This window comes from Eleutherodactylus coqui, chromosome 11, assembly GCF_035609145.1.
Source record: "Eleutherodactylus coqui strain aEleCoq1 chromosome 11, aEleCoq1.hap1, whole genome shotgun sequence".
Classification (NCBI taxonomy): Eukaryota; Metazoa; Chordata; class Amphibia; order Anura; family Eleutherodactylidae; genus Eleutherodactylus; species Eleutherodactylus coqui.
In genome coordinates this window covers 105148394-105169387 of record NC_089847.1, presented here as the reverse complement: position 1 = coordinate 105169387, position 20994 = coordinate 105148394, and positions in this window count along the sequence as shown.

The window sequence follows — 20994 nt, the reverse complement described above, 5'->3', positions numbered from 1 at the left end:
CTGGTGCCGAATCATTGCCTTCCGGCTCCATCTTGACCATGGATGAAGTAGTACATAAAAAATACAGAATACCAGTGCTCATAAGATATGGGTATAAATTAAAAGACTACTTACTAGGGAAGGAGGGGCATCCAGACCTAGAAGCCCCCTTCTTAGAAGTACCAACGATGGCTTGGCCATGGAATTATAATGATGGTAGATTTATTTCAAGGTTTTTCCAATGGCTTCGGCATTGGCCCTATAGATCCATGTCTATACGAGCCCGAAGAGTCTATGGCTATATTTTGCTGTTGTTTTACCATCTGTGTAGGCATTGCCACAAACTTTAGTAGAAGGTTTTATTAAATCCACTACTCTTATTTCTGTGTTGGGCTTAGGCCAGCAGAAGTGCCGCTTTCATAAAGAATTCATAGAAAAACCTAAATAATAAATATCCAGCACCTCGTTCTGATTGTAGCTTGTCGGTCCAGATTTGCATTTACCAATGACTACAACTGTTTAACTACAGAACCAAATACAATCATTGGGTACTTTCCCTCCAACAAGTACCCTACCTGAAGTGGAAAAAGGAAAATCAGGTTTTTCCATGGAATCACTATAATAGAGTCCTATTTACTGTACATTGCGTTCCAAATTATTAAGCACATGCCATTTTTATTTGTTTTTCCGAAACAGACAGTGGGGCTTATTTACTAATACGGTCTAAAAGTTAGACAGCGGAAACTTGAAATAGGCAGTCTTAAAATGCACCAGATTTATCAGTGCATAACAAATCTGTCAAATTTTAAAAACTGTCTAGTCTTAGTTTAGACCAGATATTAGTTGGCTTAATTTACGTCAACAATTGTGCCAAAAATTTGGAGCAATTTGTGGTAATTTTGCACAATTTAGGTCACGCCCCTGTTCCAGGACATTGGAAAAACTGTCTAAGGCCTCGGTCAAAGGAGCGTAGTTTATTGTGCGCCTGCCTATGTGCGCTTAAGCGGAAAACACGTGAATGGGCAAAGTTTCATATGCGCAGCGCATTAAACTTTTCCCATTCACTGGAGCAGCTGCTTCATGAAGTGTTCAGTGATGATAGGACTCCTCACGGGGATGAAAGAGCCCCATGCTATCCCATTGCTTCCAATAGGGCTGGTGCTGCTGTCGCCCCATTGAAAGTAGTGGGATGAAGGCAACCCCTGCAGCCATGATTTTCAGGGGGAAAAGGGGTTGAAATATAAGCCCTGCCTTGAAAAAAAATGTTAACTCACCTAGAAGCTTTGTCCGGCTCCTCTCCCTGGTCCCCGGCAGACGCCTTGTGTCTTTCTGGTGGCTGGGTGGTCACAGTGCTCAGACAATCAGAGGCAATGCTTTCATTAGGCAGAGATTTTTCAATCCCAGGCCACAAGAAAGACACAAGAAGAATTTCAGGGACCAGGTGAAGGGGGGGATGGAGCAGGACAACACTTCTAGGTGACAAGTGATTTTTGTGGTAGGGCTTATATTTCAAGACCCCACCCCACCCACCTGGAAACTCATCGCTGCAGGGGTTGCCTTCATCCCACTGCTTTCAATGGGGCAGCAGCAGCATTGAAAGCAATGGGATAGAGTCACGCTCCTCTGCCACAGCTGTGGCAGCTGTAGCAGGGGATTCTTTCGTTCCCGCTGCAGTCTCCTCGTCACTGAGGGAACGAAAGAGTTAACAACGGGACATTTAAAAGGTGCTTCTGGCCGGAAGCAACTTTTAAATGCCCTGCTGTAAGCTATTTCCATTAACTCCTGCTCGCATAGGAGTCAATGGAAACTCCTACAAAACACGCACCTATGTCCTATCTTTTTTAGGTGCTCGCTGTTTTACGCTTAAAATTCCGCGCATATGAACGCTTCTATAGGAACCCATTGGATTTTTTTAGAAGCATTCACTATGCGCACGCAAAACACACACTCATCTGACCGAGGCCGAAAAGTGTGTAAAACAGGATAAATGTGGCACAAGCATGCAAGACGGTTTTCTGGCTTGTTTTGCCAAGTAAGCCCGAGTATGTGCGAGGATTTTATATTTAATCCTCAGCCGTTGTATCACCGTGGGGATGTTATTACAAGTGAAAGTACAGATAATGCTTCATTTATATTTTCAAACAAAAACACTAAATGTGTTACTCCAGATTATTATGCGGAATTCAGTTTTTGAACACATATTGACATTCATATCATTTCCAACATTAGGCCTCCTTCCCACGGACGGATTTCCGCCGCATAATACGCAGCGGAAATCCGCTGCGTTGCCCGCAGCTATTAGGTTCTATTGAACCTAATAGCACAATGCTTACGGTTGGCAATTCCACCGCGGAATTCCGCACCGTAAAATCACCCGCTCTATTTGCCGCGGGTGTACGCGCGGACAGCTTCTATTGCAATCAATGGAAGCCGTCCGTCACGGTATATTCCACTGTAGCACAATGGAAGATAGCGTGAAACCGCTTCCCTGCCTACCGCCAGCCGCGTCATATGCGCGCCGAAGTGTCATGCAGGACCTGGGACGCCGGATCTGCAGGTAAGTATTGGGGTCTCTGGGGGGGGCGCCGTGATGGGCTCCACTGCGGAATTCCGTGGCGGAGCCCTTTACGGCCGTGTGAAGCCAGCCTTAGTCTGTTATTTGCTGCACGCTCAGATAATAAAAAAAAATAAACACCTTAAAACCCAAACTTTCCACATTAAGTTACATATTGATATATGAGCCCTTCTTTGTAAGTCCTTGTATAGTACATGTAGGGCATGCAACCAATTAGGAAGCATGCCCCCAGACTGCGTGGTCGGTATGTGCTTCTGTCCCCTTTTTGTTCCCCATCACACCTGTCCTTTTTACCTTTCTGTTCTACAGCACCAGCTGTCAAGGGGTTAATCTATACCTCACTCCCTAAGGGGACAGTATTAAGGATGTCCCATGCCTTTTCTCTCCTCCACCAAGGGGAGGGTTTTCCTTGCCCTTCTTCAAGCAGCTGGGTTTGAAAAGAGCAGGGTGGGCTTACCGCGTGATTCTTGTGGTGCATCCTTGGGTTAGGATGTTTAACTTGTATAATTAAAAAAAAAAAAAAATTATATATATATGAAAAATAAATAGAGAGAATACAAGCCTCTGGTTAACAGAGTTGGGTGTGGTATTCTTCTCGGATTGTGCCATTGCTTTTTTTTAAGGTTGTTTCATTATCGGCTCACGAGAGGGATACTGTCTCTCCTCAAGGAGAGCACCTAGAAGGTAAGTGAGGAGACTTATAAGGCCATGCATGCTCCTCTGGATAATATGCAAGAAGGAAGATGGAACAATACCTCTGTAGTGCCACCTATTAGATGGTTTTCAATTCTCAATCTTCAAGGTCATCAGATCGATACCGGTATGGTCCGATAACATCTGTATAAAGGGTTAGGCATTGATTTGCAGGAAAGCTATAATCCAGTAGGTAGCGCTGCAGGGGTATTGCTCCATCTTCCTTATTTGCATTATTGGCTTACTATACACACATGGAGCAGTTGTTGGATCTGTATTCATTCCAGGGACTCTTAAAATGGAGCAGTACCTGAATCTCTTGCAGATTACAGTGGATACCTTCTTAAATGATCAGCCCCAATTGTAGCAAATGGAGACTACTTTGACTATGTTTTCCTTGTTTCAGTCATAGAGACGTAGAGAGATACGAAAAACAAATTTTTGCTTCTTACATGCTATTCTTCAACTTTGCAATTGGGTTTTACTCTCTATCTCTTACAGGGTCCACAACACAAAATTAAAATCAATGTTCCTGGGTCCATGGGGGCCTGTGCAACATACCATCAGATAGATAGATAGATAGATAGATAGATAGATAGATAGATAGATAGATAGATAGATAGATAGATAGATAGACATGTATGGCCAGTGTTGGGGCTGAGTATATCATCTATCTGACATCTGTCAGTGCTAATATTGATGATCAACTGTACCCCGAAAGCTATGTTCATATTTCCATTTGGACCCTCCAGCTGTAAGAAGGGGTGTCGTTACGTAACATGCCCTATGCTTATAACATTATTATTGCTATTACCATTTTAAGCACTGATTTATCTATTTAATATGTCTATTTGTCCTCGAAGTCTGACCCCTGGCAGTCAAAGTTTGAATCGGCGCAAGTTTTATGTTAATTTATTTCTATTGGGTGAGAGGGTCACGTGTGGGGGGAGCGTGGGCATGCTGAAGATGGAGATGCACTGTAAAAAGTTACTTGTAGATGCTTTCAGCATCAGTTTACCCCAGGAGAGGGTAACAGTCGAGTTCTGCATCAGTCTCATTATACACTGGCCTACACCATACATTGGTACCTGGAGTTGGTAATAAGCGTGGAGAAGAGGATTTTTTGAAGGCAATGAATAAAGAAATAAAAAGAGCGGGAAATGTATTGGATGCACAAAACTTGACCTTCAGAGAAGATGGGCAATTTCTAGTTTCTAATTTACTGAACTACAATTCATTACATTTTATGATTGAGTTTAGTACGGACGGCAGGTTGAGCTTCACATTGAAGAATTTTTTAAATCGAAATTCATAGCTGATTTAATGATCACAATTCTTCAATTCTTGCTTAAAATGTTAATTGACATAGGGAAATTGTGACATCTGAAAGTGATGAATGATTGCCCACATGCTATTATATCCTAAAAAATGAGCCAAGTCACGGTTCACGTATGTTCCGACTCAACAAGTAAGAAGTCAAGTTTGACCTTCTTGTAACACCATGGACCTAGAGCTCTTCCAGATCTATTTACTCTAATTTCCTAGTCTCACTTCTCTATAAACACCTGTTGAGGTCGTTAACAGAAGAGTCTTCTGGTATTGGATATCAGTGAGAACAATAGGGACGAAACAATGATGAGATACTCTTTAGAGTATGACAACTTGCATTCTTACACTCTTGTCTATGTAGCAGAGTTCAAGTGAGCACCAAAAGGAAATAAGGCTGTGAACTTATCATGGAGTTGAGTAGGAGGAAGGGGGTCAAATTAGAAAAACGGACATATGGTGGGGAATTTATTAAAGCGAAACTGCAGTTTCCAAAAACTTTTGAGACATTGTAGGGACATGTCAAAGTTTTGATCAGTGGAGGTTCGGGTGCTGGGAAAGCCACCGATCTCTGGAATGAAGCAGCAAAAGATCTTATTCAAGTGCTGTTTTTGCTCGCAAGCTGCAAACAGGCTGAATAGAATGTATATGAGTCCATCTCCATATGAAGCAGCACTTGTCTAAGTGTTTCTGCTGCTTTATTCTCACGATCGTGGGGGCGTTAGCACTTGGAACCCAACTAATCAAACTTGGAACCCAACTGATCAAACTTGGAACCCAACTGATTTTTGAAAGTACTGTTACACTTTAAGGCTGGTGCTTCATATGCCAACCTTGAGCTAAACTGTGCTGGAGAAAGATGTGTCAAAATTATTAAGAGGCATACTTCTCTTAATGGGTTTGACATATCTTTCGTTGTCAATGAGTCAAATATTTTAATCTACACTAGCTTTTATCTGACCAAGATTTGTGCTATAATTTATGACAGTTCCTGGCATAAATTACGGTAAATGTGTCAAGCTTGACAATGGCTTTTCAGTAGTTTAAGATAAAATAACTGTTGCGCCTGGGCTGGACACAAAACATCTTATCGGAACTGATGTAATTTGCTGTCCTAAAAGGTCTGACACACGGACAATAATATTGGGTTCCTTACTTGAAACGAGCTCTCGAGCATTACAAAAAGTTCGGCTCGAGTAAGGAGCACCCGAGCATTTTGGTGCTCGCTCATCTCTAGACAATATCCTAACTTGGGGAACACAAATTATTATGACAAAACCAAAAAGTGGGGAAACGGGAAATGTGACCCTTACCTACTAATGCGATGAAACCCTACTTAAAAGTGAAGCACTCACCCTAATGAGGGTGACTCTACGACAGAAACCTAGAGAAAATGACTAGTACAATAAATAGCAATATGTACTATATAGATCATAAACAAGCACGTAATGAACCCCATGTAATATCAATGCAAAATAACTAATAAGTCAGGAGATAGATGCTACAACAACCCAAATACCTTTTACACCAAACAGACTTATCTGACAGTGAAACAGGACAAGACCACCGATTAGACCTTCAGTCTAGAAGTATAACCAGCGTCCTTCATGGGGCAGAGCCAGAATAGATTTCTACAGACAAGCACTTATTGGTTGGCTGGCACAGACACCCCTCAGCTGACCAATTCATCCACACACCAGCAGAGAAGGGCTCATGTCAACATCCAATGCCGAAATGACACTGAAAATGCGCTGGATGTGGATCACATGGGCTGGGGCTGACCTATGGTGTCCCCTCCATCCCGATCTGACACAGCCGATGAACTGTGACAATAACTTGTTATCCTAGTCAAGTTAAACTTTACTATATCTGTAACTCAAGGGATTATTGTATACTGTGGTATAGCGTGCTCTCATCTCAAGGTACAGGTCCGAAAGAAGATCCGTTCATAATAATTAAGCATTAGTTAATTTTGGTTAGATTTTCAAAGTTTCAAACAAAACAAACAGTAAAAGGATATTGTCACTGGGGTGCATGAAGAAAGATCCTTTTTAGCTGAGACAAAGCTATCCCCACTGTCTCCCATCAGAGAATTAAAAATGTACCTAATTGTCAGTATCAAAACCAACAAAATCTAAAACTGCTTGATCAAACTTATGAAAACAAAATAACAAACAACAAGTACAAGTGTAATTAACAGACCCCGGAGATAAAGCTTCAGTAAATATAAAACACACAGAAATAATATTACAGAGAACAATAGTTGGCGGCGCAGAATACAAATAATGGACTTGGTGTTTAGAAATCGATGCAGACAAAAAAAGTTAAAAGTGTTGTCAGCTGTAGAGAGAGCCCAGTGAACAGCTGTGAAACTAGCTACAATGGTCTAATTCTTCTGCAGCACCACCTCAGGGTAAATAAAGTATTACCTAGCTTTCACTGAAGTTAATAGGTTGTCCATGTAATGTATCGCCATGCCACGTCTTTATTCTCGTCAGTGGCAGGTTTATTATTACCATATTATGGCAGGAAATTTTCCAGGGCTTGCTGCGCTTAGTATGCAGTAAAAACCCCGGAAGATTTAAGATGACAGCTCAGTGCTATGCACATTTCAGCATTAAAGCTGTCCACAGAAATCTTTCGGGGTTTAACGGCATGGTCAGTGTAGCAAGCCCCGGAGATTTTCCGGGCATGCCACTAAAGGAGTTAAGGGTGAGGGACACTACTTGTAGCCATTCTCAACTAAATCTTATTAATGTCCATCACTTAAGTTTTTGGAGTTGTCGCAATTCTGCACGGTTATAACTAACTACCCGTGTTAGGCAGGTTTACCTGTTTTTATATGTAGAAAAATACACAGTATACTAAAATGGTTTTCAGATTTTTTTATTTTATATAATTTTGGGTCCCCCCATGCTCAAAACTGTATTTTAAAAATATACTCACCGTGGCATCTGATGTTGTCACCTGGCCAGAAGGCTGCTGCTGCCCAACTTTGGTGTTTCTGGGATGCAGTAATGCTCTACGGATGCAAAATCATTTGGTTCTTCTCATTGGTAGGGTGCAAATGTTTGTACACCCACTTATCACAATTTGATGGACTATTCTAATGATGTCATCAAAGTGTACTGTATTTCCAGAAAACCTCTTTAACTACTTCCTGACACACAATTGGCTATATACATCCTAACTACACATACCCCATGCAGTTAGGACATATATAGATGTCCACAGCATATCAGGTGCATGCAGAGGGCTTGGAAGGCTAGCCTCTCCATACATGGTAGGTATTGGCTGTCTTTGAAAACTGACACCCACCTGCAACAGCCACAATAAGAGATAACCCTTTAAATGCTGTTGTCAATTCTGAAATGTCCTGATTAGGAATTAAATGTCCCAGACAGGCCCACTGTGATAGAATTGCTGGTTTGCCATCTAGGTGTCATGGCAGCCTGCAGTATTTTGAAGGTCCCCATGGCTACAATGATTGTTTCACTATTAAAACATGCCTATGGCATGTCTTTAGTCGTCAGCCCATTAATATACAGTATAATACAATACCATAGTTTTGCAATATACTGAATAAGTGATCAAAAGGTTGCAAGATCAAGCACCCTGTGGGAGCTTAGAAAAAAGTAAAAGTAAGTAAAATGAAATGTTTTTAAGTAGAAAAAAAAATAAAAAAATATTAGAAGTAAAATAATTGGTTGCTATAGAAGCGCTCACACAGAACTTTTTTACCAGCGCAGAATCTGCGCTAGTAAAAAAGATAGGACAACGAGTCCAGACTCGCCTGTCAGCTCCGTGTTGCAGCATTGTCCATGGTGCTGACCACAGGCTCCCATGGACATGCAGAATTCCTGCATGTCAGCAGCGTGGTTTACATGCTGCTGTAGCAGCGTGTAAACCACGCTCGTCTGAACGAGGCCTAATACTGTCTCAAAAATATATGCAATGCCAGAATTGTGCATTTTTTGGTCACTTTATCTCCAAGGAAAAACGTGAATAAAAGGCAATAAAAAAGCTGTATGTCCCTATGTTTTTCGAAAGTACTGTTACCAAAATGGTATCAATAAAAACTCCTACGGGTCAGGCCAAATAAAGAACCCTCACAAAGCCTCATCAACAGCTGAATGAAAAAGTTATGATTTTTTGAATGTGGGAATACCAGAACTGCAGAATGTGACATGGACACAGGGTCATCAATGAGATTCCCAACCTATTTTCAGCAGGACACCATTAAAGATAGAAGAGACACAGAAAATGAATAGATCCATCAACAGCTGCTTGTTGATGGTTTCCATATTGAACAGATTTGTTTTATATTGCACATAAAGCGATTGTTCCAAGATGGACCTAAGATGTACCCCATGTCTATAAGATAAGTAATAAATGTAGGGTAACCCACTGCTATGTCAGTGAGGGTTGCTATCCTGTATGGTGGGGCACACCCATCTTTGGCTGGCTTCTTTGGTATCGTTCACATGTGCTGGCTATGTTTGTTTGCAGTTGCTTCTCCCCAATCTGGGCTGGGTTGAGTGGGTGACTGCACATTTATCTGTATTGAACAATTTGCTCCTCCATATCGTAGTCTGGATAACTGCATTCTGTTAGGGTTTATGGCGATTGCGCCCCCCTACGGCGAGCGTGCCTGTGGCGATTGTGCCTGCCCTACAGCGACTGTGCCTGCTCTGCGGTGATTGTGCCTGCTCTACAGCCTATCAGGTATTGCATTTTTGGGCTTTTTCAATGAAAGTAATGAATGTCTAATCGATCGTGGCCCGACCTCTTGGACCCTCACTGATCATGAGGCTGGGAGTCCCATATCCTCCACATAAATGTATTTGGGCAGATGAGCATGTGCAGTGCCACTTTAATCATATCTAGGGAACTGCAGAAGATACTCTAGGTAACTTCTTATCTATTCATATGGGTGGTGAAAAAGAACACCCGTTCTTTCTGAAGATTTTGGGGTCATTTTTCATATGTTCATCCAGTTCAGCCTATTATTCCCCAAGGGTGATCCAGAGGAAGGCAAAAAAAAAAACATGACATAGAAGCCAAATTTACCCATTTAGGGCTCAGTCAGAGCGTGCAAAAAAAAGTGCGCATTTAGGGCTCAGTCATGTGCACAAAAACAAGCGCTGCACACATTTGCAAAATGCGGCTGACTGTAGCACCATGCCCATTGCTTTCAATGGAGCTGGCACTGCAGCCGACCCATTGAAAGCAATGGGATGCAGGCCATACCCGCAGTGATTTTCGGGGAAGGGCTTGAAATATAAGCCCTTCCCTGAAAATCATCCCTAGCTGCTGTAAAAAATTAAAAAAAATGTATATATATATATATCACCTCACTGCCGCTGTCGGGGCTCTGGCACATCTTCTCGCTATCACTGGTCTGAAGCACTTTTGGCTGGCTGGGGATTTTAAAATCCCCACCCCCACCTAAAAGTGCTGTGTCTGATTGGCTGAGCACAGGCAGCGATCAGCCATTCAGTGATTGGTCACAGCACTCAGCCAATCAGAGGCAACGCTCAGCCATTCATTGAATGTCCTGACACAACCCATCCTAACAGGACGGGCTTTGTATTTGGTGACCATTTTCATTCCCTAATGGTTGTCCCTCTAGACAAAACAAGCAGTTAGAAATAACTAAAGCTATTCAGGTATCTATTTATGCTGCTCAATTCACAGTTTTTTTCACTATTTAATTTTTTTTCTATTTTTTTCAGGCATCCTCTTTAACAACACAGCAAATATGAAGGCTACGCAAAAGAAAGAGGAATCTTCTTCTGGGGATTGCTAAACAATCAGTGCTGTTTGGTCAGGTGTGTTGTCATGATAGAAGAGCCAATCACCTATTTGCCCACACAGCACTAAGCAGGGGCATAACTATAGAGGATGCAGGGGATGCGGTTGCGCCCGGGCCCAGGAGCCTTAGGGGGCCCATAAGGCCTCTCTTCTCCATATAGGTAGCCCAGTACTATTAATAAAACATTATAATTAGGGGCCCAGCTACACATTTTGCATTGGGGCCCAGGAGCTTTAAGGTACGCCTCTGGCACTAAGTATTACGTAATTTTTGACAACAAATGGCATGACACCCTTGCCTCACCTTCCATATTTACCCGATCTCACTCTGTGCAACTTTTTCTGCTTTGAGCAGTAGAAACGGAAACAAAATTTCCTAGCCGCACGTTGTTCGTATGAATCAACCATCACAAAAAGGGAAAAAACTGAACAACTTGATGCAAAAAAAAAAAAAAAATCACTGGATCGGAACGCAACCTTTTCTGCCTCAGAAGGGTACAACAGAAATCCACCTCGCAACAGAAGCCTGTACTAGTAGTGCCCTGCCCACCAGAAGAAGATTCCCCCTCATATATACCCACTTAGTGAATTAAAAGAATCACACCTGTCGTATGCATTTCTAACCCCAATTAAATGAATCCAGCATTTCCATAAAGCAAAGAATTAATAACAGTAATTTATGAATAATAACGGTTCATATTGTTGCCCAATCCACCAAAAACGGAATTTATTTTGTTGACTTGTGTTTTTGCATTTCTTTACATTGTTTGAGTGTGGGAGGTTTTCCATTGATGATTGCATATCATGATCATTATCCACTTGCATTTCCAATAATTTGCTCTAATGCTGATAATGTATGCAGCTGTAACACAGGGCTAATGTCACAACAAAATTACAATTAACTGAAAGCAATTTTAAAAAATTAAAATGCAAATTTATGTGCAGTTCAACTGATTAATATGCAGCTTGGTATACGCTTGTCCCTCAGTGACGAAGGAAGGTAAACATCTGCACGGTTAGCTTCACATGGAGGGATAGAAATCTGCCAGAAAAACATCAATCTGAAATACCAAAAAAAGGTTTTGGCTAAAGTCAACTTAAGATGACCTTTAGCAAGGGCGTAGCTACAGGGTCATGGGCCTGGGTGCAAAAGTTCAGTTTGGGCTCCCCTCTATACACTATATTACTATCATACTCTGATAGCATTGCCATACTGTGACCAAGTAATATCACCTTACTCAGACTATAATACCGCCTAATCATGACTGGATAACATTGTTAATACATGACCAGATAACACTGCTATACTATGACTGAATTATACCACCATACTGTAAGTGAGTAATAATATAACATTAAAGGGATTGAACAAGTTTTTTTTTAATTGATGCTTACCATGCCTGAAAATACTACAATCAAACTACTAACAACCAATTTTCCGTCTGTGCGTGAGTGAGTTACATGCTCCACCCCTGATCACATGATGGTGACATCATCACAGATCCTATTCCATAGCAACGGAGGCCACAGGGGTTTGTAGGGGATGCATAGCTCACTCACTCACTCAGGATGATCTCCAGATGAAGGACTTTTGATAACGTCACTGTCATGTGATCAGGGGCGGAGCAGAACAGCTCAGTAAATAAATACTGTACTAGAAACAAACTCACTACATAAATACAGCACCGGGACAAAGCTTATAACATAAATACATGCCAGAACCAAACTCAGTACATAAATACAGCACCAAAACCAAACTCAGTACTTAGATAGAATGCCAGAACCAAATTCAGTACTTTGATAGAATGCCAGAAGCAAACTCAGTACATAAATACAGCACCAGGACCAAGCTCATAACATAAATACAGGCCAGAACCAAACTCAGTACATAAATACAGTACCAGGACCAAGCTTATAACATAAATACAGGACAGAACCAAACTCAGTACATAAATACAGCACCAGAACCAAACTCAGTACTTAGATAGAATACCAGAACCAAACTCAGTACTTAGATAGAATGCCTGTAGCAAACTCAGTACATAAATACAGCACCAGGACCAAGCTCATAACATAAATACAGGCCAGAACCAAACTCAGTACATAAATACAGCACTAGAACCAAACTCAGTACTTAGATAGAATGCCAGAACCAAACTTAGTACATAAATACAGCACCAGGAACAAGCTTATAACAATAATACAGCCCCAGAACAATGGTCAGTATATAAATACAGCACCAGAACCAACTTCAGTACATAAATAAAATGTTAGAAGAAGGCTCATAACAAATACAATATAAAAACTAAGCAATTGTGTTGAGGAGGCACCAATAGGCTGCTGACAGCTTTACTTTGAAACATCAGAGGGGACGATCCAGAGCCAGGAGGAGAATGATTCATGTACCTCCACAAGACACTGTCACACAGAAGATCATCTGGACAGGTGGACCTAAGGGAAAGCTGATCGCTGAAAGACGACATTTGCCTAGTGCCCCTCTACAAACTGGTCCAATGCCCCACGCATCCGCAGACTTTACATATAGCTAAAGCCAGTAATGGCGGTAGGTTTACCTGCAGTCCTGCGTAAAACTATTGAAAATAGTTGAAAATACACTATGGAAATCCAAAACGTGTTGTGCTGGATGTCACCTGTCAACCCAATTCTGCTGGAACTGGTGAGATTCCATTATCTGAGGAATAGCAATAGCAGAAAAATAAGACAAAGATAGAAGAGGCCCATTATGAACTTTATAAGCAGCTCATTGTGAGAACACTGAACTAAAAAGTAATCAATGAAGCAAATGATTGTAAGTTTATGTAATTATTGGGAAAGTGTAAGCGAAAACAGAATGTCCTGAATTTATGAGCTTTTTATGGTACAAAAATAACACTTAAAATAATAACAGCGCCTTTTAACAAAACTGCGGCCACAACGGCCGATAGATCAAATGTTCTGCTACAATTAAAGGGATATTACGGCTCCAGCAAGTAAATGCCATTGTTTGCATAATGAAAGCATGTACAATTTGTTAGTATTCTTTCAGTATCAATTCCTCGTTGTTTTCAAGATCTCTGCTTGCTGTTGTTCAATGAGGATTTTTCTTAATTACTTCCATTGGCTAAAATTCATTCTGGTACCTGAGATAGACATATGGGTGCACAGGTGCTTATACTTAGTAAGGCCAAAGTTACACTGACGTATGAACAATTGCGCGCACCTTAGTGCAACGTTTTTGCAATATGAATTAGTTTTTTTTTTACATCCGTATCGGCATATTTTACTGTACTTTTTCTGCCTGAGGGGCATGTCCACTGCACTGGGAGTAAATAATGAAGGTTCTAATGCCTCCAGGGAAACAAGTCTCAGCTTGCTTCATTTTTCTGTGGATCCCGCACGGATGGCTTACATTGAAGTCAATGGATCGCTATCCAGATGGACCGTGGATACCGCAGAAAAGCAGGAGTTTAAAAAAAAGAGTACGGCGCTTGTGCGGGGTGCTCTGGACGGCGCTTCTGCACATATCTGCAGTGAAAAGGAATGGGGACCCTCACAGGTAAGTATGTGTCCTCAGCAGCAGGCAGGAATAAATGACTTGACGTTACACTGGGACTGAAAATCTTTATACCAGCCTAACATGCTATATACTGCTGCCTTGGATTAGGGATGCACTCATCAGAGCCCCTGTAAGGTAAGTGCTCCACATATAAACAACTCGCAGTAGACATACTGGAGAGCTGGATGCTTTAAGGCTCTTTTATCTACACTGTATTATTATTTGCATATTACCCAGAGGAGCATGCATGGCCTTATAAGTCTCCTCACTCACTCACCTTCTAGGTGCTCTCCCTAAGGAGAAAAGATAGTGTTCTTGACCCAGGTTATTCTCGCACCACCTAAACATTGTGGGAATGATCTGAAGTAACTGCCAGTTGATTGTCATTAGAGATGAGCGAGCACGCTCCGTTAAGGCAGATACTCGAGTGAACATCGCTCTTCTTGAGTAACTGCATACTCGTCCGGTAGAGCGGAGGGGGTGAGCAGGGAGGAGAGGGAGAAAGATCTCTTTCTCTCCCCCCCCCCCCCCCCCCCCGCTCAACCCCACTCCCACCCACCCGACGCATTTGCTTGGACGAGTATGCAGTTACTCGAGAAGAGCAATGCTCACTCGAGTATCTGCCCTAACCGAGCGTGCTCACTCATCTCTAATTGTCATCATAGATTGGACAGTATTGCAGTGTGTATCTAGAGATGAGCGAACGTGCTCATTTAGAGCAATTACTCGGTCGAGCATCGCTTTTTTCGAGTAACTGCCTAATCGGGCGTAAAGATTCGTGGGGCGCCGGGGGTGAGCAGGGGGTTGCGGGTGTGAATGGGGGGAGAAAGAGAGAGAGAGCTCCCCCCTGTTTCCCGCTGCTACCCGCCGTCCCTCCTGAATCTTTTCGTCTGAGTAGGCAGTTACTCGAAAAAAAGCGATGCTCGATCGAGTAATTGTCCTAAACTAGCACGTTCGCTCATCTCTAGTATGGACACAATGTATTCAACAAAAGGAATTGTAACACCTAGTTGCTCATTTATTTATTTCCAGGAGGAACAACAGAGGAAGTGCCCAACGCAGAATTCCAAGAAAAGATTCTTCCGAATTGCTATTTTAAGGTGAACACACGTATTTACCAAGGCAGCCTTGTCAGGCGAGCTTACAGCAGCTGCTCTTCAAGTGCTTCTAGGCATGATGTTTGTATAATAGTGCTGCGTGGTGTAGATTACAAATCGTTTACCATAACAATATAAATAACATCTTTAGTAACACCGACTGCTAATAATAACATGTTATTGTGTAGGAAGCTTTTTGCTTAAAAGGGCTTCCTTTTTGCAGGCGCTTAACCTTTTATTTAGCGCGCTCGCATTACCTTCTCCGTATCTAAAGTTGTACACAACATTAAACAAAGGATGCCTGCTGTTTACATAAGGAGGAGAACAGAGAGACGCGGTTGGGTTGCGCCATGCTGGGGATTGCCTCTTCTGATTTCGTTTTCTCAAGGGATACATCTACCTGTAGTCATGTTTCATGCTGTTTAGAAGAGACAAGTTTGGATATATCTTACACTTCACACAGCTACTTTATTTCCGTAAGTGGAACAATTGCAACAATTGTATTCTCTAAGGGTATGGGGATTAACTCTTTCCTACCGCAGCAGTTTTTTTTCCTTCCCTTTCAAATAATCATAACTTTTCCCCCCAGTAACAGGATTACATGAGAGTTTGTCTTCTTTGTGGGATGAGCTGTATTTTTCAGTCCTACTATTTAACATACAGATCTAGCAAAATTTAACTTGACTGTGATAACATGTTGCAGAAAGTTATGCCACCTTAAACCATTCAAAATATATTGTTTTCTTATCTTAAAAGGGAGCCATTAGCGCCTGTAGGCCCAATAAGCTAAATAAGTCAAAATAAATTTGCTTTAATGTATTGGAAAAGTTTTAAAGGGATGTGAACAGTGAGAAGGTTTGGCCTCATTTGGTGGCCCTTGACATCGTAAGTAAAAGTTTTCCACCAGTTATGGAGTTTTGACAACTGCTCCCCCATTTACACTGTGGTTATGATCAGGGGTTGTTGGGGAAGGTACCAGGTGTATATATAAATGCAGGTATGGTGAATTTATGTGTTTGTAACAGTCAGTTATTTTTTTTGTTATGGGTGAACCTGATTCCTAAGGGCTTGATCCTTTGGGCCTTTCTGGGGATTTAATCATGTATTTAAAGAATGTTGCGGCAGTTCAGGGGTTGCTTCCTCTCTGATAGTCTGGTACTGGTTTTATAGGTGTTTCTCCATCTCCTGGCTCTGGTGGGAATGGTATAGGTGAGACATGTTTGGTCTCACCTGTGAGTATTTGTCTTGGCTATTTAGCCTGGCCTGATGCTGAGCTGAATTGCTGTTAATTCTTCAGTATCCCTCTGATTGTGACTGCAGTCAGAGCTGGTTCTGGATCCCCTATTGACCTGTGGCATATAAATCTAAGTATTGCACTTGTTTTTCTTTTCCTCTTGGCTTTCTGTGTTATTTCCCTGTCCCACGTAGGGTTAGCTAGTGGCCTAGGCATGTGGTCAGGTGTGTCCTTGTCAGGACGGGTTGTCTGCATTTAAGCAGGTCCCTTCCCTGATAACGTTCATTAGAAGGAGAGAGATATCAGAGACAGCGCTCCAGGGTAGGAGGATGGTGCAGGGTTGTAGTGGCATTGGGTGAAGGGAAAATATTATAATGAAAATGACTCACTCTGACGCACCAGATTCCCCTAGGGGATATCGATACGTCAAGTATCCGGGCAGACGGTGAATGGATCCGATTACAGGATGTAGAGATGTTCCTTAGAGGCAGTATACTGGGATGTATGATTGGGAAGGATATGAAGGATAATCCAGGGATCACTGGTCCTTAGGACATCTATATAAAGAGCGCCCTGGGGGGAAAACTGGATATATAAGACAATATACCGGAAGAACAGAAAAGAATGAGCATAGGCTGCAAGGCATAAACTGAAAAAAGCCCCCAGTGCTCCAGTGATCACATAATCCCCATAGGAATAAAGGAAGGCTTACTTCACAGGGGTGCCTATGATGAGTGCACCCCTAATCCAGGTCAGCGTAATGGGAAGGTTGAAGTAGGTAGGAAGTGGAAGAATGGGGGGCTAGTCCCAACGGTGTCTTCAATACGGATTTATTAGATACAATGGCAAGTAGCCTTTCTTAAGCATAAAAAGTTCAAAACGACACACATGTGATTTGAACACACAAGAACAATCATTGTTCACTTCTAAAGCAAGAACACTGAATTAGTATGTTAGAAAGTAAAAAAGGCTATATAGAAAACACAGCAAGAGACAAAACTAGCAATCGTGAATCAAAATAACCCAAACTAAAAATGACAAATATAGTTGCAAAAAAAAGTAAGTGAACCTTTTGGAATTAGCTGAGGAGACATTGAGTGCTGCAAAAAGACAATGACCCAAAGTACACAAGTAAATCAACTAAATAAATGGTTGCAAAGAAGATTTGTATTTTGGGACGGCTAATTCAAAGCCCTTGCCTTAACAATATTAAGATGCTGTGGTTGACCTGAAGAGGGCTGTACATGTAAGGCATCCCAGAAATATTAATGAATAGAGATGAGCGAATGTACTCGGCCACACCCCTTTTTCACTCGAGCACTGCGATTTTCGAGTACTTCTCTACTCGGGTGAAAAGATTCGGGGGGCGCCGTGGGTGAGCGGGGGGTTGCAGAGGGGAGTGGGAGGGAGTGTTAGAGAGAGAGAGCCCCCCCCTGTTCCCTACTGCTACCCCCCGCTCCACCACGCCATCCCCCGCTCCCCGGCGCCCCCCGAATCTTTGCACCCGAGTAGCCAGGTACTCGAAAATAGCGATGCTCGATCGAGTAATTACTCGAAACGAGTACGTTCGCTCATCTCTATTGATGAACTAAAATACATTTGCAGGGAGAAATGGTCCAAAATTCTTCAGCATTGTGCATTTAAATTGTATTCGAAGCTTTAGGAAATAGTTGATAGAGGCAATTGTTGCTAAATGAAGATCCACAATATATTAAATACAAGGTTTCACTTGCTTTTTCTCCCTGCACTGTGGATGTTATTCAGTTTTATCAATAAAACACATAAAAAGTACAACGTTTGTGTTTTATTAGTTTAGTTAGGTTGTATTTGTCTATAATTGTGACTCAGATAATAATCAGACCTCATTTTAATCAATGCAAACATCCAGGTAATTCCAAAAGGTTCACTTACTGTTTCTCACAACAATATTTTTTTTTGTAGCAGAAGATTTTTTTTTTTTTTCTTATACTGGGCTCTGAAATTTAGGACATAGCAATAGAATAAAATGATACAATTCTGGATGCCAGAAGCCAGCTCTAATACCAATGTGATATGAACCCAAATCGCTTGAAAGCGGCATCTATTTTTGTCCATTTCACATGTACTGTTGAAGGGTCTCAAACTGACCCTTTGGTTTCAGGACAAAATTCTGTTCCAGAACCAGAGGGTGAGGAGGGTAAATTACCTGCAGTATTTCCTCAGCGCCGTCCCAATGATATACCAGTTCTGGGTTGACTTTTTGGCCATCTAAGATGGCCGACACAATCCTCAGACTACCTAATTGTCCAAAGTGCATTGATAGTGTTAGTGTCATATCTGTATGGGCATCACTAAACAAGAAAAACTGAACTAAAAAACATTGAATTGCAAATTCTTTCCCTGACTGAACCAAAACTTGGGGATTACTGCCTGAAAGCAGGGTAATCACACTGAGAAGTACGGCTCCACGTCTTGAACCCATAGAGCCTAAGCTATCCTTAGTTAAGAGATGGAATAATAAGAGATACAGGTACAATTCAGACAGAGGAACATGGGCACACCAGACAGTACACGAGACAGGTGTCTACATACATAGCGATGGAAGGGATTCAGGTAAACGCATACCTTTGGACATAAGGGATGTAGGTGTACAAGAACAATATGGACAAAAGACTGACAAGACAAAGCCCAGGCATCTGCCTACCAACAGATAGAGGGAAAGAAACAGAACGAGGCTCAGGGGCCTGCCCAACAATGGACGAGTAGATCAAACAGAACGAGAACCAAACATCCACCCACCAACAGACAAATGGAACAAAGTGAACATAAACCAAGTGTCCAACAAATATTCTGACGGTAGGTACAGAGGAACTAAAAAAAAAAGTGTCACTGGGTGGGATGCACAACACAGGTCCCAGGATATAATGCAGACAACAGAGTACTAAAAATATGCAAGATTTGTTAAAGAACACAAGAACGCAAATATTGGTATGAGTATAAATAAGCAACTTGTCGTACACTTTACAGGGGCCTAATGCCGTTTGCACCAACTCGGTTCCTCATATACTTGGCTGTTAATATTCACACAAACAGTAAAAGAACAATGGTGTATGAGAAATAGACTTAACATGACTTTGCAAAGGTTTATTCAATAACACAGAATTGTATAGTTCACAGGTTGCCATATATAGTATACTGAGAAAGGTTAACATCTCCCTGCTAACAGTATAATGAACAGTACTCAGTGTGCTTATTCCTAAAGTTCTTCTTGAAGTACTGCATTTGGCCTCTTTCTGTAACCTACACATGATATTCCTTTAAGTAGTAGTTGCTGCAGCATTTCTATATGCAATATAGTACACTGCCTCAGTCCCTATAAGTATGCATACCCTTTACTTAGATGGAGGTTGACCTCACTTACGGTTATTGGCTTGCACTGATGAACTCTGGGAATTTTATCCAGAATCAAACTGTCTTCCTTAGTAGAGCACTCACAGATGTTGTCTCCCCTACAACTTGGAGCCTCCTAGCAGTGTAGTCCCACAGTTTGCTCTGGCCAGTGGTCTGCTATGTGCCTACCAGCAACAACCAGACTCTGCAGGCCTCAATGTCTCCAGGCTCTCTCTGCAGGCAGCACCTCTCTTCACAGCTCACACTTACTGGTCTGCTGATTCACTGCCTGTCAGGGCTCCAGCCCAGGAATTCCAGTGTTCCAAGCGGTGGCTCTCCCTGCTTAGCTATCCAGCCCTCTGGACTGCTCCCCTGCTGGACCTTAGCCTGGTTCCCATACCCCTGATCCAGTTCCTTGCCTTGGCTCAGACCTGCTCCTGATTGGACCTCCTATATAAGCCTGGCCCTTCCACTGCACCATTGCCAGGTTATTGTGCTTTGTGTATTTAGTTAAGCTTTCTACCTACAGCTCCTCCCTACACTATTGCTGCTACTTGTTACCAACCTCTGGCTAAATCCCAACTAAGCTACCTGCCTGCTCCCTTGTACTGTAACAAATATTAACCCATTAATGACCATTGGCCTTCCTTGACCATGCTATCTGTCCTCTCGGGTTACAACACGATGCTCTGAACCTGCTCCTTACTGTAACACTTCCTGTGATGCAGATACCATCATCTACTAATATCTTGTAGAGCCCTAGTGCCATTTTAAGACCTGTATCGTACAACGTGACCTCCCAGACCAATCAAATCACAGTTTTTTTTACAGTACAATAGTACAGTTAAAATTACAAATACGGGACAGTACATGGTAGACCTCCCTGATAAACATTTCTGAATGTTGCATAAATTATACCAACAACATGGATAGAAAAACAGGGTTTTTTTGCAATCTTTTTTTCTTTTTAGCCCCATCATTATTAAACAAGACCAAACTCAGACTTGGACAGACAAACTAACAAGCAGATAGGTGGACAAACCGACAAATCACAGCACTGCATGCATGCAACACAAACATAACAGATAACTCAACGGAATTTTGATTGGCTGGTTGGGCTAAAATCAAAGATAGACAAGGCAGAAGGACTAACAGAAAGTCTAGACTACCAGCCAAGTCACACTGTTACAGTTTGACTATCAATGCACAAAACCTGCTCTGATTGGCAGAGCTGCTTGCGTGAACAGTACTGGCCAATCAGAGAGCAGTGTGCATTAGACAGTTAGTGGGTAGCTGAAACATGGGTCTGGGAATCAGTGGATTGGAGGGGCAGCAGAGAAGAACAACTATA